This window comes from Schistocerca cancellata, chromosome 3 (genome assembly GCF_023864275.1).
Source record: "Schistocerca cancellata isolate TAMUIC-IGC-003103 chromosome 3, iqSchCanc2.1, whole genome shotgun sequence".
NCBI classification, from domain to species: Eukaryota; Metazoa; Arthropoda; class Insecta; order Orthoptera; family Acrididae; genus Schistocerca; species Schistocerca cancellata.
In genome coordinates, this window is record NC_064628.1 from 241,532,462 (window position 1) to 241,556,062 (window position 23,601).

General features: G+C 43.0%; 1 protein-coding gene across 1 annotated transcript in view; it reads left to right on the forward strand.

Moving 5' to 3' along the window:
• Positions 1 to 253: 253 nt before the first annotated feature.
• The window catches only part of LOC126174874 (ATP-dependent translocase ABCB1-like), a 204,596-nt gene continuing 181,248 nt past the window's right edge, over positions 254 to 23,601 (forward strand). The window contains exon 1 of the mRNA XM_049921286.1: positions 254 to 319. The gene's annotated coding sequence lies outside the window, so the exon portion shown is untranslated. The remainder of the gene's footprint in view (positions 320 to 23,601) is intronic.

Below are 23,601 nucleotides of genomic sequence, written 5' to 3' on the forward strand. Positions count from 1 at the left end.
AGCCTGTCTCTGTCTCGTGCTTACACTGTCCGTCGGTGGTGCCTTACACTACCGCACAGTGACTTAGTGAGGTAGGCCTACGCTGGTTGGAAACTTAGTGCACAGAACTCGCGGCTTCACAGCGCAAGTCACCCGTTATCTCTGACGCTGTCTCTAGATAAAAGTTCCGTCCACGTATTTTCAGCTCATATCGATTCGCTGGACTCTGGCCGCCTCTTACGTAAAGCACATTGGTTTTATCCTGTCAGTGTAGAATTTCCATCGCAGTGCAGGTGGCAGCTCACAGGTGACCAGTGACTGTCTGGCGTCGGAGGAACTGGTAAGTTCAGTGGCACTTTCTCAATACGGCTTCAGTCTTGTCTGTCCCTGAGTTGGGAAATCTACAAAAATCGTTTTGTTTGGTTTTCAAAGTACTTTGAAGTTACTATTTACTGAACTGAGCAGGTTTTATACAAGCATGCTGCGTATCCCTGCTAAATTACTGCTTTAGGACAGTAATTTAATTTGTTGTGAATGACACAGATTCTAGCACTGTCCCCTACTTAATTTGGTCAACACTGTTTAACAATTTCTGAAATGAATATAAGCAGTTACTGGCAGATACTAGCAGTTTTTCACTATCTAAACCTTTTCATCCAACAACGGATCGTTAACTACAACATCAAATCTAAACGTTTATCCTGTGTGTGTGTGTGTGTGTGTGTGTGTGTGTCTCATTAAAAAATGGTTCAAATGGCTCTGAGCACTATGGGACCTAACTTCTGAGGTCATCAGTCCCCTAGCACTCAGAACTACTTAAACCTAACTAACCTAAGGACATCACACACATCCATGTCCGAGGCAGGATTCGAACCTGCGACCGTAGCAGTCGCGCGGTTCCAGACTGTAGCGCCTAGAACCGCTCGGCCACCACGGTCGGCTGTCTGATTATAACAGCTCTTCAACTTGGCCACTAAATTTTCCTAAGATCTTTCCTAAGATCTAAGTATTATAATTTTTATTTTTTGCTCTTTCGGTAAGAGCCTACATTTTCTTTTGTAAATTTGAAAAGTGTGTACTGGGAATAGAGGAAGGCAAAGTTATACTGGTACTGCGTCTCAGTAGCTCTGAAATTCTTGTTCTTGTGTTAAAGCTTTCAAATGACTCCATTGTATCATAGCACCATGTACACTGAAGAGATAAAGAACAACTGTACTCGAGGGAACAGAATTTCGTAATACTTCTACAAAAACTATGCACGCGTGAACATTTTTGAATCTTATTGGTTCAAGGTACTGTCTGACGAACGGTAAATAGTTTCTTTTCACATAACGAAAACATTCCCAGACTTCGCAAACTCTAATTTTCTTTTTTTACTAATTCAATTTTATAAAACTTCCAGCTTTTTAGGCCCCTGACACTTGCCTACTCTCCACGTGGTTCATGATAAGAAATTTTCGTTTTTAGAAAATTGAATTATCACCCTTGTTAATCTACCCCTCCCGAGTAACTATACGGAATGTTTAAGATACATTATTTTCTTCCAGAAACCTCGAAAAAGTAAAAAAAAAGTGACTAACGAAAAACATAAACGGTAATCATAGCCACCACGACTTACTTCTCGTTTCCTTTGTAATCATAGCCACCACAACTTACTTCTCGTTTCCTCTAAGGAACACGTCTTCCACTCAATGTGGGCGATGGAAAGTAAATAATAAATGAGGACACCTACATTCCTAAAGAACGGTGCAATTTTAAAAGATGGAGTAACTGCGTGCTGAAGAAAACTGCACGTGAAAGAACAGGGCGATGGCAAAACTCAAAAGACAGTTTGTCACCGAAATCCACATCCGTGCTGAAGTTTGACAACCTATTCTGCTGATGATCATATAAGTTGCGGCAGCAAAAGGTGAAAAATATTTGAATCACAGTACTTTTTCTTATGTCTTGTTTATCTACTAGCCGTATCCGTGCACCCCACCACACAAGTAATCGAAGCACTTATGGAAACTGAACTGAGGACTATTTAATACACAATGGGCAAGTAAGGAAATGGGACGTTGAAGTTATTAGAGATAGAAAACTAGCGCAGATTTGGAAAACAGGAAGTGTTTTCTCGTGAAATTTCTGATGAAATCATTCCAGTACTCCACTGAAGTGTCTTAGGGAAACTCGGTAAACCTAAACCACTACGTTCTCTTGTATACAAGTCCAGAATTATAACCAAAACTACTTTTTTTCTGTAAACAGTGCTGCACAGCTTCTATGATTTTAAAGAACGAGCTCCTGAAATCACCAAAAGCAGTGGTAATCAATATTTATTTCCAGATAGTTAGTTTCGGTTAAGTGATCGTTTTCAAGCCATCAACGTGTGCATCAACAATTATAACAAATATTACATGACAAAACTGTTGCGGTAAACCATTGTACCTAAAAGATTCTTACGGAAGAACACTACACAAATTTTAAGGAAGCTTCCTTGGCATCAGATACATGTTTCTTTCTTTCTGCATCTACAAGAGAGTTAAAAATAAGATATGTATAACATCACTAAAATACAGAGTCATTAAAAAAGATTGTACAAATTTCAGTTGTTTATTACACACAAGCTAAGAAAAATAGAAACACATTACGAACGTCGCTGCATAGAGGAAGACTGAAAGTTTATGGTCCGTATAGACAGTACACCATGCACTCAACATGAGCACCTCACGTTCCTCAAGAAACATCGAAACGGTAGTCCATTTTACTCCACATACGAGTCAACAGGTCACCGTTTATGGAATCGACAGCTTCAACAATTAAATTTCTCAGCTCTTGAAGAGTAGCTGCCATAGGTGAAACAAAGATTTTGCATTTTATGTTCCCTATGGGGAAAAAAAAACAAACCACAGCGCAGCTGTGTCAAAACTTTCAACATTCCCGCATAAGGAGACATGCGCATTGCGGTTCTGTCTTTCATACTTTACAATAAACAACTGAAATCTGTTCTTTGTCTTTGAATATCCAGGTATTTAGTTTACCAATTTATACAAGTTATCTGCAGTATGTATACATAGTTTTATCACGAGTACCTTTCGCATACAAGTACTTCTATTACCTCATACGATTTCCAGAAGTCTCCAAGAACAAAAATCAGTAGTGTGTTACAATGCTGAGGCCGAGCGAGGTGGCGCAGTGGTTAGCACACTGAACTCACATTCGGGAGGACGATGGTTCAATCCCACGTACGGCTATCCTGATTTAGGTATTCCATGATTTCCCTAATTCGCTTCAGGTAAATGCCGGGATCGTTCCTCTGAGAGGGCACGGCCAATTTCCTTCCCTAATCCGATGAGACCGGCGACGACGCTGTCTGGTCTCTTCCACTAAATCAATCCAATCCTATGAAGCTGAGAATTTATGACTCTATCAGCCGACGTTTGCTTTACTCACGAGTACAGCGACATTTGTTAGAAGTTTGCACATCCAAATGTATGTAGAAAAGCGATCATAACTTTCTCAAAGATGCATTACATGAGTACATTGTGTCCTTTATTGTGGATGATGAGGAATTATACGTCATACGTCTGTGTGGAACAATCGTTGTAAACTCGTGTAGCCTTGGCTGTTAGTTATATAAAAAAATAGCAATATATTATAACGTAATTGTCTAAAAGCAAGATTGTTTTATGGATGGCAGATAATACAAAGCAACTGCGCCGTACCTTAACTTACATGACGTATCAGGTTCTATAGGTTAACGTACATTTTTCGTTTATGCTAGTATAATCCACGCTTCAGCACAGTCATTTTATGGTTTGGCAGTCCATATGGCTTATTATATGTTACCAACGTTATTTTTAATCATCCATAACTAAGAACATACGAGATATTTTTACTTGTAAAAATTCAATTATCAGTATCTGGTACCACTCTGGTCTGACAGTGAGGTTAACAAAGTAATATTGTGTTGAATTTTGTACTTAATGACTGTTGTAAAATTTATGAGATAACAGAAGCACGATTATGTCACGGATATTGGAATACACATTTTTATACTATTCATTATAATATTTAACATGTGTTTTACTTTTTACTAACTGCTGTAGATGATCTAACTAAGAAACATTTATGTAGTGACGCCAAGCAATCTTCTTGAAACTTGAGGTATACTAGCGTTTAAGTATCTGTTGCATACAATAGCTCACTGCAACGATTTTGCCATGTAACGCATCCATACACAGGTTAGCTAAAGATGTTAGCCTGATTGAAACTAGTTGTCTGGATATAAATATTCATTACAAAAAGCTACTGCTGCTTCCGCGATGTCGTTGTTAACCACTGTATAACCGTTAGTTTAATCAATGTACGATTTAATTTAGCGACGCTGGTGGTGTTTACGTCGTTTCTCTGACCGTATAATGGCATAGCTTGATACAAAACGACTAATATAAATGTGAAAAAAGGTTAAAAAATGGTTCAAATGGCTCTGAGCGCTATGGGACTTAGCTTCTTAGGTCAGCAGTCCCCTAGAACTTAGAACTACTTAAACCTAACTAACCTAAGGACATCACACACATACCGCTCGGCCACCCCTGCCGGCTGAAAAAAGGTTACTAAATTAATTCATTTACCCTGTTATGTGTTTGCCTCTGGGTTATCATATTCTTCAAAATGTTTTTCTTCTCCAGATAAGTTTCACAAACTTTTAATGTACGGTTCTGTCCAGTCACCTGTAAGCGATGGCAGGCAGCGAATTTCCGTAATCTTAATTCCATTTGTTTTCTTCGAGTTCAACAAATGATTGTTCACTATATGATTGTTATTGCCCTTTCATCTTCAATATGGCAGCGATCCTAGAAGAGAGAAGTAACATGATCTCTCTACTGTTCAGTAGTATTCCTATCGGCAGGTGACCGCGTCATGATATAAAGTAACAACTGACGTTTAGGCTGTTGTTATAGACACCAATCTTCATGGTGACTAGATCAAATCATACATGATGACGTGGTCGAACATATAAAAGCACTTTGGAGAATTGGTCTCTAATAGCGGAAACCAGCGCTGGAAGGTCCTCAAAGTCTAATAAGATGCTCATTAAGGCAATCAGGCTACAAGCGCTCAAGTCGGTTTGAGAATTAGATTCTTATCACGGGATATGCCGTTTATTGAGTACCACAATATCTCACTAGTAATAACATTCAGTGAACCAGGGAAGTTTATATAAGTTGCTAATGCACCCATATTCTGCACTAGACATGCGCGCCATGACAGCATTTCATTTTGACAGAAACCGTTGCTTTGGCGGAAATGAACGGAGTTGTCAAACGCACCTAGCTTGCAAGAAGTTCATGAAACAGAAATCAAATCGCTAGTTTCGCTAAGCGTATCAGCAGTCCGTATATTTTTTACACCATTCAGCGGTCACCGATCTAGTCATCGGATACCAAACACGATCAATAGCCTTATGTGCTTAGTGTGGAACACGTGTCCAATTAGAGGCTTAAACATCCCGCTTCATATTATTTTCAGTCATTAATCTATAATTTGGCATGTACATTCGAAAAGACGAAACTGTTTCGCAGGAAAATCCGAAGGGCCTCGGCTGGAATGGCCGTAAGTGGGTCACAAGGTCGTGGATATATTCTCGAGGTGAGCACTGGTCGGTAGGACAGTCAACTGATTCACAGTCGATAAGTACCGGTCGCTGAATTCGAAGCTTCCCTCAACTCTGAAACTCCCACTACATTTCTGATTTGTGCTGACAGGTGACAGTTTCTCCGTGTTCATTCCGACGATACACCATCGCTGTTCTATTCTCACACAAACGCAACAGTTTGAACGATAATTGTCAAAAATCATGTGGAACCCCATCGTTCCTCCTTTATCCGTGTAAATACCACCTATTGTCTGATCAGTACCCTCACACTGTGCGAAGATGAGGTGGCTGAGTTGTATCGTGGCCAACAAGTGAGTTACGTAGTACTTATGATTCAGTATAGTCTCGTATATATTGTTTAAATGTACCTTTAGATTTATTTCGTGTTACTGTTAAGTAATTTTAAAAAGAAGATTACTGACCACTTGGAGACTACGTCACTGTACAACAACGGCTAAGAACGTAGCACATTATGCTACAAAAGCAATGACATTGGGCAAGTGGTGTTTTGCACAGCAACAGAAATTGCATTCACACATAATAAGAGACATACCAGCCATGGAATAATATGAAGTTCAGTCATATACACTCCTGGAAATTGAAATAAGAACACCGTGAATTCATTGTCCCAGGAAGGGGAAACTTCATTGACACATTCCTGGGGTCAGATACATCACATGATCACACTGACAGAACCACAGGCACATAGACACAGGCAACAGAGCATGCACAATGTCGGCACTAGTACAGTGTATATCCACCTTTCGCAGCAATGCAGGCTGCTATTCTCCCATGGAGACGATCGTAGAGATGCTGGATGTAGTCCTGTGGAACGGCTTGCCATGCCATTTCCACCTGACGCCTCAGTTGGACCAGCGTTCGTGCTGGACGTGCAGACCGCGTTAGACGACGCTTCATCCAGTCCCAAACATGCTCAATGGGGGACAGATCCGGAGATCTTGCTGGCCAGGGTAGTTGACTTACATCTTCTAGAGCGCGTTGGGTGGCACGGGATACATGCGGACGTGCATTGTCCTGTTGGAACAGCAAGTTCCCTTGCCGGTCTAGGAATGGTAGAACGATGGGTTCGATGACGGTTTGGATGTACCGTGCACTATTCAGTGTCCCCTCGACGATCACCAGTGGTGTACGGCCAGTGTAGGAGATCGCTCCCCACACCATGATGCCGGGTGTTGGCCCTGTGTGCCTCGGTCGTATGCAGTCCTGATTGTGGCGCTCACCTGCACGGCGCCAAACACGCATACGACCATCATTGGCACCAAGGCAGAAGCGACTCTCATCGCTGAAGACGACACGTCTCCATTCGTCCCTCCATTCACGCCTGTCGCGACACCACTGGAGGCGGGCTGCACGATGTTGGGGCGTGAGCGGAAGACGGCCTAACGGTGTGCGGGACCGTAGCCCAGCTTCATGGAGACGGTTGCGAATGGTCCTCGCCGATACCCCAGGAGCAACAGTGTCCCTGATTTGCTGGGAAGTGGCGGTGCGGTCCCCTACGGCACTGCGTAGGATCCTACGGTCTTGGCGTGCATCCGTGCGTCGCTGCGGTCCGGTCCCAGGTCGACGGGCACGTGCACCTTCCGCCGACCACTGGCGACAACATCGATGTACTGTGGAGACCTCACGCCCCACGTGTTGAGCAATTCGGCGGTACGTCCACCCGGCCTCCCGCATGCCCACTATACGCCCTCGCTCAAAGTCCGTCAACTGCACATACGGTTCACGTCCACGCTGTCGCGGCATGCTACCAGTGTTAAAGACTGCGATGGAGCTCCGTATGCCACGGCAAACTGGCTGACACTGACGGCGGCGGTGCACAAATGCTGCGCAGCTAGCGCCATTCGACGGCCAACACCGCAGTTCCTGGTGTGTCCGCTGTGCCGTGCGTGTGATCATTGCTTGTACAGCCCTCTCGCAGTGTCCGGAGCAAGTATGGTGGGTCTGACACACCGGTGTCAATGTGTTCTTTTTTCCATTTCCAGGAGTGTAGTTCGAGGCAGGAGCTGCACCAGAGCATAGCACCAAAGAGAAGAATAAACACGCGGGACACTTAATGAGGATAGACTACATTACGTAGAACACAATAAGTTTAAGTAGAAGTAGGAAGTAAGAAAATACTGGGATGTAATTGACATTTTCGCGGTAACATTCACAGATGTCGGTACAAGATCAGAATACTAATGAAAGATTATAGGCAAGCTTAGACTAGAAAATAGACTCAGGCCAATGAAGTAGAGAAACAGCACGAAAAGAGAACCATTAATCCACTGACCTTGTTGTTCAGGGCTCTGTTGGATCGAAACCTACCTCGGAAAATCTAATAAATGATGTGTCCAATTAACGGTTGACAAATTATCGAGGTGATTCAGAATGAAAATATTATCTCTCAAGAGCGATCAAGATCACTTTTCGTAAACTATTTCTGGAGATACGTTGAGGTTGTAACGTTTTTCATTATACAGAGCATAACAGAAAATAGAAGATAAATGTCTTCCATCAAATTTAAATAACGTTGCATACTTGCACCTGTATGAAAATGTGGCATTCTTTCAGACACCTATCGATGTATTGAATTCAAAGACTAGTACTGTGTAATGAGCTATGCATGGTTACTTTTGTAACAAATTTTTTATATCAGTAAAACACAGAACAGGTTTTAAATAATTTGAATCGTTTCTTAATAATATGATATAGCACATTTTATTGCTTCTATTACCAAGATCTACACATATTATGCAGCTAACTAAGAAATAGACTCGAACCAATGAAGCAGAGAAAAAACACGAAAAGAGATCAGCTGATCCATTGAAATTGTCACTCAGGACCATTATGGTTCGAACTCTCCCAGATAAAAATTTAATAAATGATACAACACGTCCCTTTAGTGGTGGATAATTAACCACGGTGATTCAGAATGAAAATGTTACTTCTCCAGAGTGATAGTGACTTCCTTTCTTAAGGTTTTCTAGGGACAATCTCAAGATATAAAGTTCTTCATCATATAAAGTTAATCAGAAAGTAGAATACAGGTTCCTTCAATCAGAATTCAATTTTAAACAAACGTTCACATTTTCACCAGGAAAAAAACGTACCATTCTTTCAGACACAGATCGATGTACTAAATTTAGACACTTGCAATATGCAGTGAGCTTCCTTCGTTAGCTTTATATCAGATTTTTTTACATCATCAAAATACAGAGAGGATTTTAAATAAATTTACACATTTACACAATTATACATTTTACACATTTACTTCTTTTGTTACCAATATCTGTAATATTAAGCAGTTAACTACGGCATCGTCTATAAGAAGATCAGACCTGCTTTTTCAGTGAGATAGTTGGGTGAATTTGACACTCCTATTAACGATGTGGTAAGTCAGTTCAAAAGTATTTTCTGAATATTTTCGCGATGTTGTCATCAAACGATCTTGCCAGTAGACTGTTACATAACAGCATTTATGTAACGGTACAGTCAGCAGCACTCTTTTTATATAACCAGTCGCAAGTGATAGCGACCGCTATCTACCATTGTCCTCTGACGATAATTCTTTTAAAAGGTTATTGCAACACGGCAAAGGAAGTAGTTTTGCAACCCTGATCTACGTCATTCTTGAGCATGATACATTCGCACAGTGTTCGATTAAGACTTCGAGACATAACGGTGTTCTTTGTGTCGAACTTCACGATTCGACACAGAGACGTTTGTTTGAGTGAGTAACCTCAACGACAAGAATTTTCGATTCTTCTGTTTACGGATGAATTTTCGACATTTATTGGCAGTTTCGACGTAAACTTGTCCTTATATTCCAGGAAGTACACTTCACGCCAACAGATGAAAGTACTAGGACGCGCAGGAGTGGAAATGCAAGGGAGTGGAAGAGGTACTGCAGAGTAGCGGACGGGCAAAGGGGTTAGGGGCGGCACGAATGTAGATGCGAAAATATAAGCGAGTTTTTTCGTAAGCACTGTGACGAGAAAATTTGGTTGCAAACAGTAGCTTTACTGTTAAGAGGACCTTCACAGAGCTATAGAGTAATTGCAGACACAACGGCACACTAAAAATAATACAGTTCATCGTTCGACATAATGCTGTGGATCTTTCACTGTCTGTATTTCCACACCCAAAACACATTTAGAAAACGCTCCACCCTACGTTTCTTCATTTTCAGTAGCCGCATCTGCTTCACTTCCACTGGCAGTGTCAATGGATTCACATTCATCTTATTTTTCGGAATTAATATTGCTTGCATCGCTATGACTGTACCACTTCCCAAGTTTATGATCTTCTCCAGCGCTTGGCCCAGTAAACCATCACTGGAAATCATCGGAGCTTTTATTTCGCTCTTCTTTTGTCATGGAAGTAACTTGTTAATCTATAAGTCTTTATAATGTGTTCATTCTGAATGTCGCATTGCGTTCAGAACGCCCTCTTGATTCTTGGCCATTTCAGCACCTTATCTACATCTATATGGACACTCTGCTAATCACATTTAAGTGTCTAGCAAAGGGGTTTATCGAACCACCTTCACAATTCTCTATTGTTCAAATAAGTTATACCACGCGGAAAGAACGAACACCTATATCTTTCCGTACGAGCGCTGATTTCCCTTATTTTATCATGCTGATCGTTTTTCACTATGTAGGTTGGTATCAACAAAATATTTTCGCATTCGGAGGAGAAAGTTTTAAATTGTAATTTCGTGAGAAGACTACTCTGCGATGAAAAACGCCTTTGTTTTAATTATGTCCATCCCAAATCCTGTATCATTTCAGTGACACTCTCTCCCCTGTTTCGCGATAATACAAAAAGTGCTGCCCTTCTTTGAACTTATTCGATGTACTTCATCAGTGCTACCTGGTAAGGATCCCACACCGCTCAGCAGTATTCTAAAAGAGGACGGACAAGCGTGGTGTAGGTAGTCTCCTTCGTAGATCTGTTACATTTTTTAAGTGTCCTGCCAATAAAACGCAGTCTTTGGTTAGCCTTCCCCACAACATTTTCTGTGTGTTCCTTCTTATTTAAGTTGTTCGTAATTGTAATTCCTAGGTATTTAGTTGATTTTACGGCCTTTGATGTGACCTATGCAACTTTCCAGTCTTTGGGTACGGGTCTTTCGTAGAGCGAACGGTTGCGAGGTGCCGTGGTGGAGAAGAGTTTGTACTCCTTTAATTCTGGGGAATTTTGCATGGGAACTGGACATACACTCCATCTCCTCCTTACCTACCACCTAATTATGTGCGCAACGGTAAGGAAAGGTATTGATGGTGGACCCTGATAGTTGGTAAAATAAGGAGTGCACACTCACAATAATTTAGTAAAAATCATTATCTACTCAGTAAAGAAAAAGCGAAATTTTATCGTAATAAACGACAGGAAATGGGATTCTACATCTATCTATGAAATGATATGCGGATTAAATATTACAATGTGATTTATTACAAATCAGAACACAAAGGTACTTGATTGCCAATACAAACAGTAGGCTATAGCGTAGGTTATACAGAACTATTTTTGAGAATGAGAGTTGGCTCGAGAACAAGTGGCTTCTACTCTCTGTGATGTAATAGATTGACGATAATGACTGGACGTCATAATGAATCAAATATTACTCCCCAAACTCTAATTGCGATTAGTAGTGAGAGCTCAAATGGGGTCACATGGAAAAACAAGCAAGATGGACTTGTAGCAAAGCGAGCGTGCTGCTGAAGGATTCAGTATAAAAATGATAGGTTCTACAAGGCCGAAGTCGCAATATACTGTACCAGTTCTGAAATCTGCAGCACGTCGTCGGTAGGCAACGTTCTGATGATGTAGGCGCCGACGTCTGCAGTGCATCAACACTGTTTCAACCCCTGGCCTCTAAGGCTGTCTGAGTATTGTAAGTTCTGCCGAAAAAGTGCGACTAAGTCACAAGACCTTCCGACTCTGACGAAGATCAGATCCCGAATGCCCTACGCCCGCACAACGAAAGAGCGAAGCCGACATTGCTCAACTCCCTACTACCCTCGAAAACCGTGAATCAGCATTCAGTGCTGATTCTAAAATTCCCTCACACTATCTGAGACCATCATTCGCGCCAATAGCGACCGTTCCCTCCAATTTCGAGCAGGGCTTTATGACGTCAACTAAGTTTAAATTGACCAATCATGCCTCTGCTATTTAGTTGAGAGCACTGAACTTGCCGTTTGACCGGCTACGAAAATATGCCTAGACCACTGCCCATACGGCGCCAGGCAGACGCGCCCAGCAGGGCACGGTCCACAAGTATTCTCAGAATGATGCGGACAATGCAGTCAGTCGTCACCAGCAGTCAGACGCGCCGGAGCGGTAAACACATAAACTGCGGTGACACTCAGAGGTCTCACAGGTCGTTTCGCCCTGCATACAATAGGCGAAACTCGACCGACATTAGTCGTTCCGCCAGGCGCTTAAGCCCATTGATGAACGACCCTCTCAGTATTCGTGGAAGTGCAGCTCCCAACCGGAAACGCAGCGTGCCGCGTCCTCCAGTTCTCGCCTCGCACTGGCCACCCAGGGAAGTAACCCAACATGCATAGGAATCAAGTGAAAAGTATTTTGAGCTCTCAGTACAAATACTCTCATTACAATAACCTTATTTGGCCTGTTATCACCGTGCAATGACATAAAACATTAATAAAATTTATGAAAATGAGAGGCTACATGCAAAGGAGGGCATGGAACCTATCACGGTTGTATATGATTGTTAAGTATGGAGCTATTGCATCAGCATACGCTGAAACCTAATTGGTATATAGTCTGGACCAGTAGACTTGTTTTTATTAAGTCATTCAAGTTGCTTCACTGCTCCGAAGACATCTACTTTTACGTTACTCATGTTGGGAGCTGTTCTTGATTCGAATTCTGCAATATTTATGTCGTCTTCTTTTCTGAATGCATTTCACAAGGCTGTGTTTAGTGACTGCTTTGGCAGCACTGTCTTCGATAGCATCAGGCACTGAAGCCCACACTAAATTTCGAGCTTATGTAAAAGATCGCCAATCTTGGAGATTTTGCGTCTGTTTAAATTTGTCACCTTTTCCTCATTGTTTCTGTAACAGTGTTCTGATCCATTTTGTGTAGCATAGGAAACAGTAACACAGTATGACTATGATTGGTTAAAATAGTATAAGTGATGTAATCTAGTTTGTTCAGGTTGATCAGTGTACATAATTACGGTCTAAACATTCCCTTGTGGAAAGGAATTCGCTTTTCTGTTAACCAGGACATCCTTTGTCTCCTCATGAAGATTGATATTGGACAACGAGTCAGTTGCTTCTTGTTGTAAGGGACGTTATCTATAACAGTATGAGGTAGTAGATTAGGTATTAATCCGACCCTGAGCCACTTCTGGTAATTTGAGAGATCCATGACGTTTTGATAATCCCCTGTTTTCTGGCCAGATTTAAACATTATGCAGGCGTTCGGTGCAAACCGTTTTCGCCGCCAATATCGATTATGACGGTTTCGCTTTTTTTCGAAACAAATTTCGACAGACCCCGTAGTGAATTATCACGATACCCATACGAACCTGTTTGACAACTGTGAACACATGTCTCATTCATATAGATATATGGACGATATTCACGACTGCCTGCCTACTATCGGGTACTTTTTAAGTAAGAAGTTCGTTTTGCCCTAATACTACTATGGTCCTTCAAAATACAGGGTGTTACAAAAAAGTACGGCCAAGCTTTCAGGAAACATTCTTCACACACAAATAAAGAAAAGATGTTATGTGTACATGTGTCCGGAAACGCTTAATTTCCATTTTAGAGCTCATTTTAGTTTCGTCAGTATGTTCTTCCACCTACGCTCAATGGAGCACGTTATCATAATTTCATACGGGATACTCTGCCTGTGCTGCTAGAACATGTGCCTTTACAAGTACGACAAAACATGTGGTTCATGCACGATGGAGATCCTGCACATTTGAGTCAAGTGTTCGTACGCTTCTCAACAACAGATTCGGTGACCGATGGATTGGTAGAAGCGGACCAATTCCATCGCCTCCACGCTCTCCTGACCTCAACCCTCTTGAGTTTCATTTATGGGGGCATTTGAAAGCTCTTGTCTACGCAACCCCGGTACCAAATGTAGCGACTCTTCGTGCTCGTATTGTGGACGGCTGTGATAACAATACGCCATTCTCCAGGGCTGCATCAGCGCATCGGGTATTCCATGCGGCGGAGGGTGGATGCATGTATCCTCGCTAATGGAGGACATTTTCAACATTTCCTGTAACAAAGTGTTTGAAGCCACAATGGTACGTTCTGTTGCTGTGTGTTTCCATACCATGATTAATGTGATTTGAAGAGAAGTAATAAAATGAGCTCTAACATGGAAAGTAAGCGTTTCCGGACACATGTCCACATAACATATTTTCTTTCTCTGTGTGTGAGGAATGTTTCCTGAAAGTGTGGCCGCACCTTTTTGTAACACCCTGTATATTGAATTCAGTAATTTTTTAAATCTAATTTAAAGTGGATCTTCTTTATCGGTAATGTAGAAATTTTTCACCATCCGGCGGCCGGCTTGCTCATTAAAATTGTCTGAAATGGCCTTCCTAGAGCTTCTGGGCCTTTCCTCATTAGGCGTTGAAAATGTCGAGGAATCATCTACCTGGTCCCTTTGAAAATGTCGAGGATTCAGCTACCTGGACTCTTCCCAGATCTCCTGATCGCTTAACGGAGGTAAATTATACACAATTTGCTTCTTCCATTCTGTTCAACGTGGATTTCAGTTTGAATGGAGCACCTGACACATCTCCTTTCTTCATAAAATGGTAGAAATTTGAGAAAACTTCGCGCGTTAGGCTATGAAGAACTTTACCATTTAACTTGCTTTGTATCAGTGGAGATTTCAACTATGAAAGTGTTCTCCCAGAGTATTTACTAGTGGACTTGACTTGATAGCAGCACGCAACACGCCCGACGCCGGTGGTCGACTGAACGGGACCTGCTGCATATTGTGTTTACTGTGTTCACGTCTGTTTGCGTGAATCGTACACCTCTCTTAACCTAAAGAATATATACCTGATTGGTTGTTTGGCTAAAATGGTTCAAATGGCTCTGAGCACAATGGGAGTTAACAGCTGAGGTCATCACTCCCATAGAACTGAGAACTACTTAAACCTAACTAACCTAAGGACATCACACACATCCATACCCGAAGCAGGATTCGAATCTGCGACCGTAGCGGTCGCGCGGTTCCTGACTGAAGCGCCTAGAACCACTCGGTCACACCGGCCGCCGATTGGTTGTTTCTCACGGTATTTGTATACAGGATGAAGAAAAAATGCCGCACTTGGTGGTCGGCTTGCGGCTCCTCATCATAGTTCAAGACAAAAGTCTATCTGGCAAAACCTAGTCTCAGCAACAGATTTAAAAACCGGGGCTCTGGCATCGCTGTAACTGTGTGCAGCACGGCCAGGAATAGGTAGCATGAAATGTGTGCTCCGCGGGAGTTGTCCCATTGGTTTAGTAAGGCATTCCTACTCGCGCGTTGAGGTAGCAGGTTGTCCTAGTTCCTCCTCTTACCGAGCATCCCGTGTCTCCCTTGGTTGCGTTCACTGTCACTGGAGTCCTTACGTGCATTGACTGCATAGTTACTGGTGTTTGGGGTGCCCTTTCTGAAGCGGTGTTGTCTTGTGCTGTGATTTACAACATGCTTCCCACGTCGATTCCACATACAGTTACTATCAGCTTCAGTTTGATAAATCCACGCAGAATGTGCAACCCGGCTCTTTAGAGATACACGACGAGTTGGTGGACAAGATCAAGGTTACCAAAGATCAAGGGCATACTGCGTACTTTGACTCGGAATTGTAAGTGTTTTTTGTTAAATTTCTTGACCACTTCAGGTAGACAGGATGTTATTACGTCCGGATCTCAGGTGCCCTTTACTCATCGTGATGGTTCCTCTAGCATGGTTGTTTTGGCGAATGCGGAAGTGGTCCTTATAAATGTTCGGGTTCTCAATCTTCTGCCCGAGATAAATGACAATTTTCTGAAATTCATACTGCCCTTTTATGGTGATGGGTAATAGAAGTGATTGTTCAGTCGGTGGAAACGGTGATTAAAAAATTATTCCTTCTCATATGTAGGTATGTGGTTATCGGGTTCATATTATTTATACTGGCCAGGAACGAACCTGCTTTTTTTGTAATCTGAGCGGCCACCTCCGTACGAACTGTCCGCGTCGTGTGGGTGGTATTAAAATCCGCTTATAGAAAGCGTAAAACATTGACTTTGTAGATCTTCTCCCACAAGCTGAGCAAACCATTGTCACCGAAGATCAAGGTGGATACTTGAGATGTAAAGCTCGTGATTTTTCCCTGCTGCCCACACGTAGAGGCATTAACGTCGTCACTCCCCTCAATGCCGGCCACGTCACAGAACGCAGGACGATGATGCAGTTGAGGAATCTTTCATTGGGTTCTCCCTTTGGATAGTCTTTCATTGAAGGACCTTTTCTTCAGCCTGAATTTGTGGACGAGGAAGGCTGCTTATGCACTTCGTCAGGTGGTTTGTGATACGGGAGACAGCCTTGTAGGTACGGCAACCACAGCTATGTGTAATCATGTTGGTTATTAACCAACCGCTTCAGATGTATTTAGTCCTTTAGTTTTAGATTGCTACCGATTTCGCGGCACTAAAAGATGAATTTACAGGTGAACATGTAACTAAAACGTAAAAGCTAAAATGCTCCAAGGTGAAAGCGAACATATAACTATAACATTGGAGCTAAAAAGCTCTAATGTTTTAATTGTATGTTCACCTAAAGATGTGGCTTTTAGTGTAAAGAAACTGGTAGTGAGATCATAACGAGTTTCGTGATAAGGACGAAACACAGTTGAAGCGGCTGATTAACATCAAAGATGGTTACTGATACGTCATCTGGCGATATTCTCGTCATCCAGGCCGCTTCGTCGCCGCCACCTATTAGGGTATCTGTTTCAGAACCCCACTTTCTCCCTCGGCTCTATCGATACGTCTCCTGTTGTCTCAGCTTCCCAAACTATTTCCGCACCACCTATCACAGCCTCCATGACACAGCCATATAAGAGCAAGACTTGATTGATTCCCAATGACAGGAGTACCTCGTCGTTATTGAACAAACCTCCACACGCGAACTCCTGTCCGGCGACGAATGGGCTGCGGAGGTCTCCTCTCTCAGAAGTGGACTTTCTGCATGACCCATCCACACAAGCGCACGACAGTAAACAACGTATGCAGGCTGAGAGAGCCGCATCATCGAAGAAGAAAAAACAACTGCAAGTTAGGGGAGATGTTCATACTTCTTCTCCTTCCATTTCGTCTACTGTTTCTGTCATGGATAATGATACATGCTTTTGTTCGATGATGGTTTTGTAATTTTGTAGCTTTTGTTCCAGTTCAAATGTCTATGTAAGCACACGCTTTCCTCACTTTGGATATTAACAGGGCTAGTTGCGAACTCCGGCTCCCCGGTTTACCACAGTTTATATATCACTCTGGTGCAGACGTTATTTTTTTACCGGATGTGTTATTTGAACCGTTTTCAATTCCTGGGTACTCTACCCTTTTTAATGCGGCTTCCGAACTCTCTATGAGTATATGGAACGAATTTCATTAAGAGATTTCTAATTTCACGATAATGGTAGGGGTATAGGATGCACCTTTTGTAATCTCACTTTAATTCTTCTTTATGCCCCTTTCGGCTGCGGTCGTTCTATGGAAAGTTCGCGTTCGTACAGAGAGGAAGTCACTTATCTCCTTCGTAAATCTTTTTTGACGCATGGGTTTGTCGGTATCCCACACTTTTCCGATACACTTTTTTTACTGCCACCTCTAGCAGTCGATCGCCTTTACTTTTCTGATTCCTTGTGCGGGCCGTTTCTGGACGTTGACATGATACCCGCCCGTTTTACTGATCACTGTGCTGTAGCGGTCACATTTAATTACGTGCAGCAGCCGGTAAAACTGTATCGCCTTCCCTAGATGCTCAGTATAGCCTACCTACAGGACCATTCCCTTGGTGTCGTCATTCGGCAAGAGTGGGCCAGTTGCTCTCGTTCTATAGGACGATACTAGGAATGATGGACGCTGCACGCCAACCCAAAACTTCGTAATGTACTCGTGCGTTTTGGTGCTGTAAGGCGGCAGACGTCGGGAGGACCAAAGAATTTTATCACTCCGTATTACTTTTACGATAGCGCTAAGCAAGTTCCTCTATGGATTATTGATGTACGGCGAACCAAAGCGAAATTGCTACAGTTAAATCAATTTCAGGTGGAAGGACTCCAGTCGAGATCTCAACCACGTTCCGTTTTACAAGGCGAACTGACTTCGCTGTACCATCTTATCCCTATGAGGGCACGCAGGAAATGAATTTCCACTGTATCCCTTGCTAACGCCAATTGTCGAGTGCCTACGTCCCGTTGTGATATTTTCAGCTTAATTTCTGACTACTCTGCTGAACTGTAAGATTCCCACCTTCCGGCTGAAAAGTTTCCTGCGACTTTACCCCTTTGCTGGTTTGCGTCGTCACCTCTGAACTAAATGACGTTTTTTTGAATGATTTCCGCAAGGAAAATATATGTGATGTTGCTACCAAGTCTCAATCACGCAAGTCATCTGGATTGGGTGGTATTCCTAACGAATTTTATGATCACTTTTGGTCTCTAATAAATGACACAGTAACGTCGATGGTCAATGAAGTGATACAGGGTGTTTCGCTACCTGCTCCTTTCAAGGAAGGTAAAATGGTCCTCATCCCGAAAACCAAGCATCGACCCGATCTTGACTCACTTCGTCCGATTATTCACCTAAACTTCGATATAAAATTGTCGCTGGAGCTATAAACACCCGTCTGTTTAAGTTGTTTCACAAAATCATTGCTGTTCACGATGGTTGTGTGCCTAGACGCACGATACGGACTTCTGTTATCGAATGTTGAGATGTCGTTTCGGTGGCTGCGGCCACTAATGTCTTGGAAGCCTTTATTTTTTCGACTTCCACAAGGCATCTGACCGTATCAGTCAGTATTTTAATGAGTATGTTAACTTCTGGATTTAACGCATGACGCATGCCAGCTCCCAGTAAATCTTTTCTCAGTGGTTCTGAATGGCCACCTTACCACCTTCCCTCACCCCGGCCCCACCTGTATTTCGATCGACGGGCTCTACCCCAGGGAAGCCCAATATCACGTCACTTCGTTTTGTTCTTAGAACTCTTGCTTCGGTTTATTGCCGTGGAATTGTATTGCTGGACTCTATTGTGAGAACGATTCTCGGTCCGCGCTTCCGCTGGTGGCGTCACGGCTTTAGTACGAAATAGCGACATTTCCGGACTCGAAGATACCGCTGATTATTTTAGTTCCTTAGCTGATGCCCACATCAATGATCTCGAATGCACGTCACTGGGCTGTAACCAAATGGTAATACCTTGTGCGACGGTGGTCGATCGTCTCATTACTTTAAGAATTAACCCCACCAAAATTGCGGCTCTTAATTGGCGGAAGGTTACTACTCGTGTTCAGGTAGCGACTCTTTAACATGAACTCCGTTTCCTTAGCCTTCTTCACCAAGTATTGGTCTTGGACGCCTGTGTTATCATTAAAGACTATTAAACTCCACAGATATTCCCTCTTCTTACAATGATGGCCCGTAGACTCAAAGAATTATCCAGTCGATTGCTGTGGCGGTGACACATCTTTCGAGTTTAGTCTAAAGCGGTGGCCAGGCCCCACAAACATCAAGAATTAAGCCTTTCCAATATTAAAGTGAAGACCTCCATCTTGTTTGTACGACGCAGTGTTTTAACATGTACACAGGCGCCGTATTCCATTACATCTCGTTTATTTTCCTCCACTAACATTTTATTATTGTCAGTTTCTTAGGTACTAACATCCCTTCGAAGACGCATTTCACTGTCGGAGACTTATTACCCCTTTAAGGTCAACTGTCTTGCATCTCCCTTATTGAAACAGCTTCCCCGTCAACACCGTGGAAAACTGTCTGGTCCCATATTAACCTTCGCATATTTCCGGTGGATACTGCTTCGTCGTGTTATAGAATCAGTCATCGTTTGATTCCGACTGTCGACCGTCTTTTTCACATAGGGTTTTGCCCGACTGATCCGTGTAACGAATGTCATCACACTGATACCTTACTTCACCGGCTGGTATGTTGTGGTCGGAATCATTGACTCTGGATTCGTCGACATTTGGATTTTCTTTCCCGAGAGCCTAAATTCGCTTTTTCGGATGAATTTCCTATTCGTCCGGAAGTATCCTTTTTTCCTCAGACGAAAAAGAATTCGGTCGTCTGGCTCTTGGGTCACTGCGTTGTTGAGGGAGGGAACGACCCTCATCCCCGTGTCTTTCACCAGTATTTGAAGACGGCGCTTTGGTAGTGGCTGAGGTTCCCACGTTATCGAGTGCTTTTCGCAAATATGCTTTTTCTTGTTTTTAATCGACAGGGTGTTGTTTAAGTTCACCTGTAGTATTTGTTTCTGGTGCCCAGTCACGTGAAGCCTTGTCTCTTTATCTTTTCTTCCTTATAAAAAAAATTAAATAAAAAGAGATAAAAATATAAATTAGTAAAATTAAAAAATTTACAATCGGTTGCGAGTTAGTGGCCTGGTTATTCAGAAACTTTTTCTCTTGTTTTGTTACTAAAAATTGTATTTTAAGTTTGCAGCTCATATTAAACGGTGCTTTTGACTGTGGTTTTCTGCATGCTCATGTAAGTACCGAGTCAATTTGATAACAAAAAGATGTGAGACGACGCAAATGCCGTGGGGAACGGGTACGCAGACTCGCCGATATTCGATTAGCGTTCGCGCCTATAATTTTATCAGTTAAAAAGTCGAATTATATCCAATTACACTTCCACAATGCGGTATGTTGCGTATTTCTTTCTGTAACTGTTACTTCAATTTAAACATTAAGGCATAATATGAAATTCTTACAGACGGAAATCACCAGTTTGTTTCGCCCATGACACAAATAAAGCCGAACGATGTTCAAAATGGTTCAAATGGCTCTGAGTACTATGGGACTTAACAGCTGTGGTCATCAGTCCCCTAGAACTTGGAACCACTTAAACCTAACTAACCTAAGGACATCACACACATCCATGCCCGAGGCAGGATTCGAACCTGCGACCGTAGCGGTCATGCGGTTCCAGACTGAAGCGTCTAGAACCGCACGGCCACACCGGCCGGCGCCGAAAGATGTTAATAGTGGATACAGTAACATGGTGTGTTTCTAATGATCTACAAAAAACATAATATGTAGGCTACACTAGATGGCTAATTATGCGTCCCGGCTTATCTACTCAGAGCCGGTACGTACACGTACGGGCAAAGTTCACAACGACCGCCTTGAATCTGCAAGTGCTTCGCCACTCGGTCGACCCTATGTAGCGCACCTGCATCCATCATTGCCGAAGTGACATGCACGCGAGCCACTATGCCTTGTACATCCATAGGTGGAGTACTATAAACTTTTTCCATTAAGTGTCCCCAAAACTAAAAATCTACATGCGGACCTGCACGACCAACTCACTTACCTTGAAACGGTTCATTTAAATAGCAAAGAATATTCATTCCAAAGTGTGATCGTGCACTGTCACTATAAAACCATAGCTGTCACCGAACATCAAGTGCAGCATTTCCTAATGTGTCAGATAAAGTACTGCAAAGTTACCTACTATACTGGGGCTCATTTAACTTGTCCGGCAATAGGTAAGGGCCCAAAAGTACTTCCCCACGATTTAAGCCCACAGGTTTATGCATTAGCGTGCGTGCAAGTCACGTTCAAGGTTACATTTGGATTGTGTTCCCATCAACAATGACCTTTTGGAGGTTGGAAAGAGCTTCACGAGTGAAGCTATATTCATCAGTTATTGTCACGTTATTTATAAAATGTTTGTTATCTTCCACTTGCTGCAAGAGCCATTCGCAAAACTGTACTCGTCGAAAGTCGTCTTTTAGCCGCTAGTGTTGAGTGAATGTGTAATAATATGGATGCAGTTCTTCATCGTGCAACACTTTAACAACCAGTCTTTGAGATATCTGGAACTGTCTTGCAATATCACGGGTACATCAGTGACGCGATATGTGAATGGCGTCAAGAACCGCTTCCTCTTGTCGTGGAGTACGTCTCGTCCTTGATCAACCTCTGTCCATTACTTGTGGACGAAAATTACCGGTATCACGAAGCGTTACTCCAGGTGACGAGAAACATTTACACCGGGGATGGCGCCTTACATGGTACCGTGCAGCATACACAGGAGGTACTGCAGCAGCAACAGCTTGGTTATCGGAATCATCCAACACCAAAAGCATATCGACGGATTGATCGTTTGTGTACTTTATCGAAGAGCCACCCTACATGAACTTTACAGGACCATTGTTGTGTACTGCATGGTTCCCTAGACACATGCATGCAGTTTAACGAATCCCACTATCATGTGATAGGCTATTCTCACGTGACAATATTATGTCCTGTTTATAAACGACGAGAAATAGGGCACTGGTGTCTTAAAAATAAAAGAAGGACCTAACTAAGATTCGAAGCATATGGTAGCCGCATTGTAGATGGGGGTTTGACGTCCCAGCGGTCTACTCAGTGAGCTACGATGACTGGTAAGGTATTGCCGGGTGGTACATATTTCTCTGTACATTCCGATGTACTGCACAACATGTCTTGCTAGCTCCTCGTTTTCACACTTGTGTTTTCAAAATGCACTCGATCTGGTTTTGCTAGATGAACTTGTCTCTTGAATCTGGATGACCAATCGCATGCCGACCTCCAAGTACCACATTTTTTCTTCGCCCTGTATATCTATATCTTGTGACAAAGAGAGACGCCGGACAGCCGTTTGTACATTGTTGTCATGATCCTGCTACAGATAACGATATTATAGCCTCCAGTGCCGTGTTTTTACCGGTAACTATCGGTAGAACATGGGTGTTCACAAGGACTTGACTGTAACAGGCAAGAACAAATGTTATTCGATAACTTCTGAGATATTATATCTACTATCTCCCCATTGCTTTCCGCCCCTTGCTGGTAGGGTAAGCGTAATAGGAATTATGTGGGTGACATCATGCGTTGCCCCACGAATTTCTCTCTTCATCTGAGATAAGCAGTTGCACCCGACATCCCCGATTATTTGCTGCATGTGTTACAATCTCTGTCATCCCCTACAGTTTTTGCCCTCCATAAATCCTTCTAATACCATGGACTTTAGTCCCTGATGTCTTAACATACACTCCTGGAAATTGAAATAAGAACACCGTGAATTCATTGTCTCAGGAAGGGGAAACTTTATTGACACATTCCTGGGCTCAGATACATCACATGATCACACTGACAGAACCACAGGCACATAGACACAGGCAACAGAGCATGCACAATGTCGGCACTAGTACAGTGTATATCCACCTTTCGCAGCAATGCAGGCTGCTATTCTCCCATGGAGACGATCGTAGAGACGCTGGATGTAGTCCTGTGGAACGGCTTGCCATGCCATTTCCACCTGGCGCCTCAGTTGGACCAGCGTTCGTGCTGGACGTGCAGACCGCGTGAGACGACGCTTCATCCAGTCCCAAACATGCTCAATGGGGGACAGATCCGGAGATCTTGCTGGCCAGGGTAGTTGATTTACACCTTCTAGAGCAAGTTGGGTGGCACGGGATACATGCGGACGTGCATTGTCCTGTTGGAACAGTAAATTCCCTTGCCGGTCTAGGAATGGTAGAACGATGGGTTCGATGACGGTTTGGATGTACCGTGCACTATTCAGTGTCCCCTCGACGATCACCTGTGGTGTACGGCCAGTGTAGGAGATCGCTCCCCACACCATGATGCCGGGTGTTGGCCCTGTGTGCCTCGGTCGTATGCAGTCCTGATTGTGGCGCTCACCTGCACGGCGCCAAACACGCATA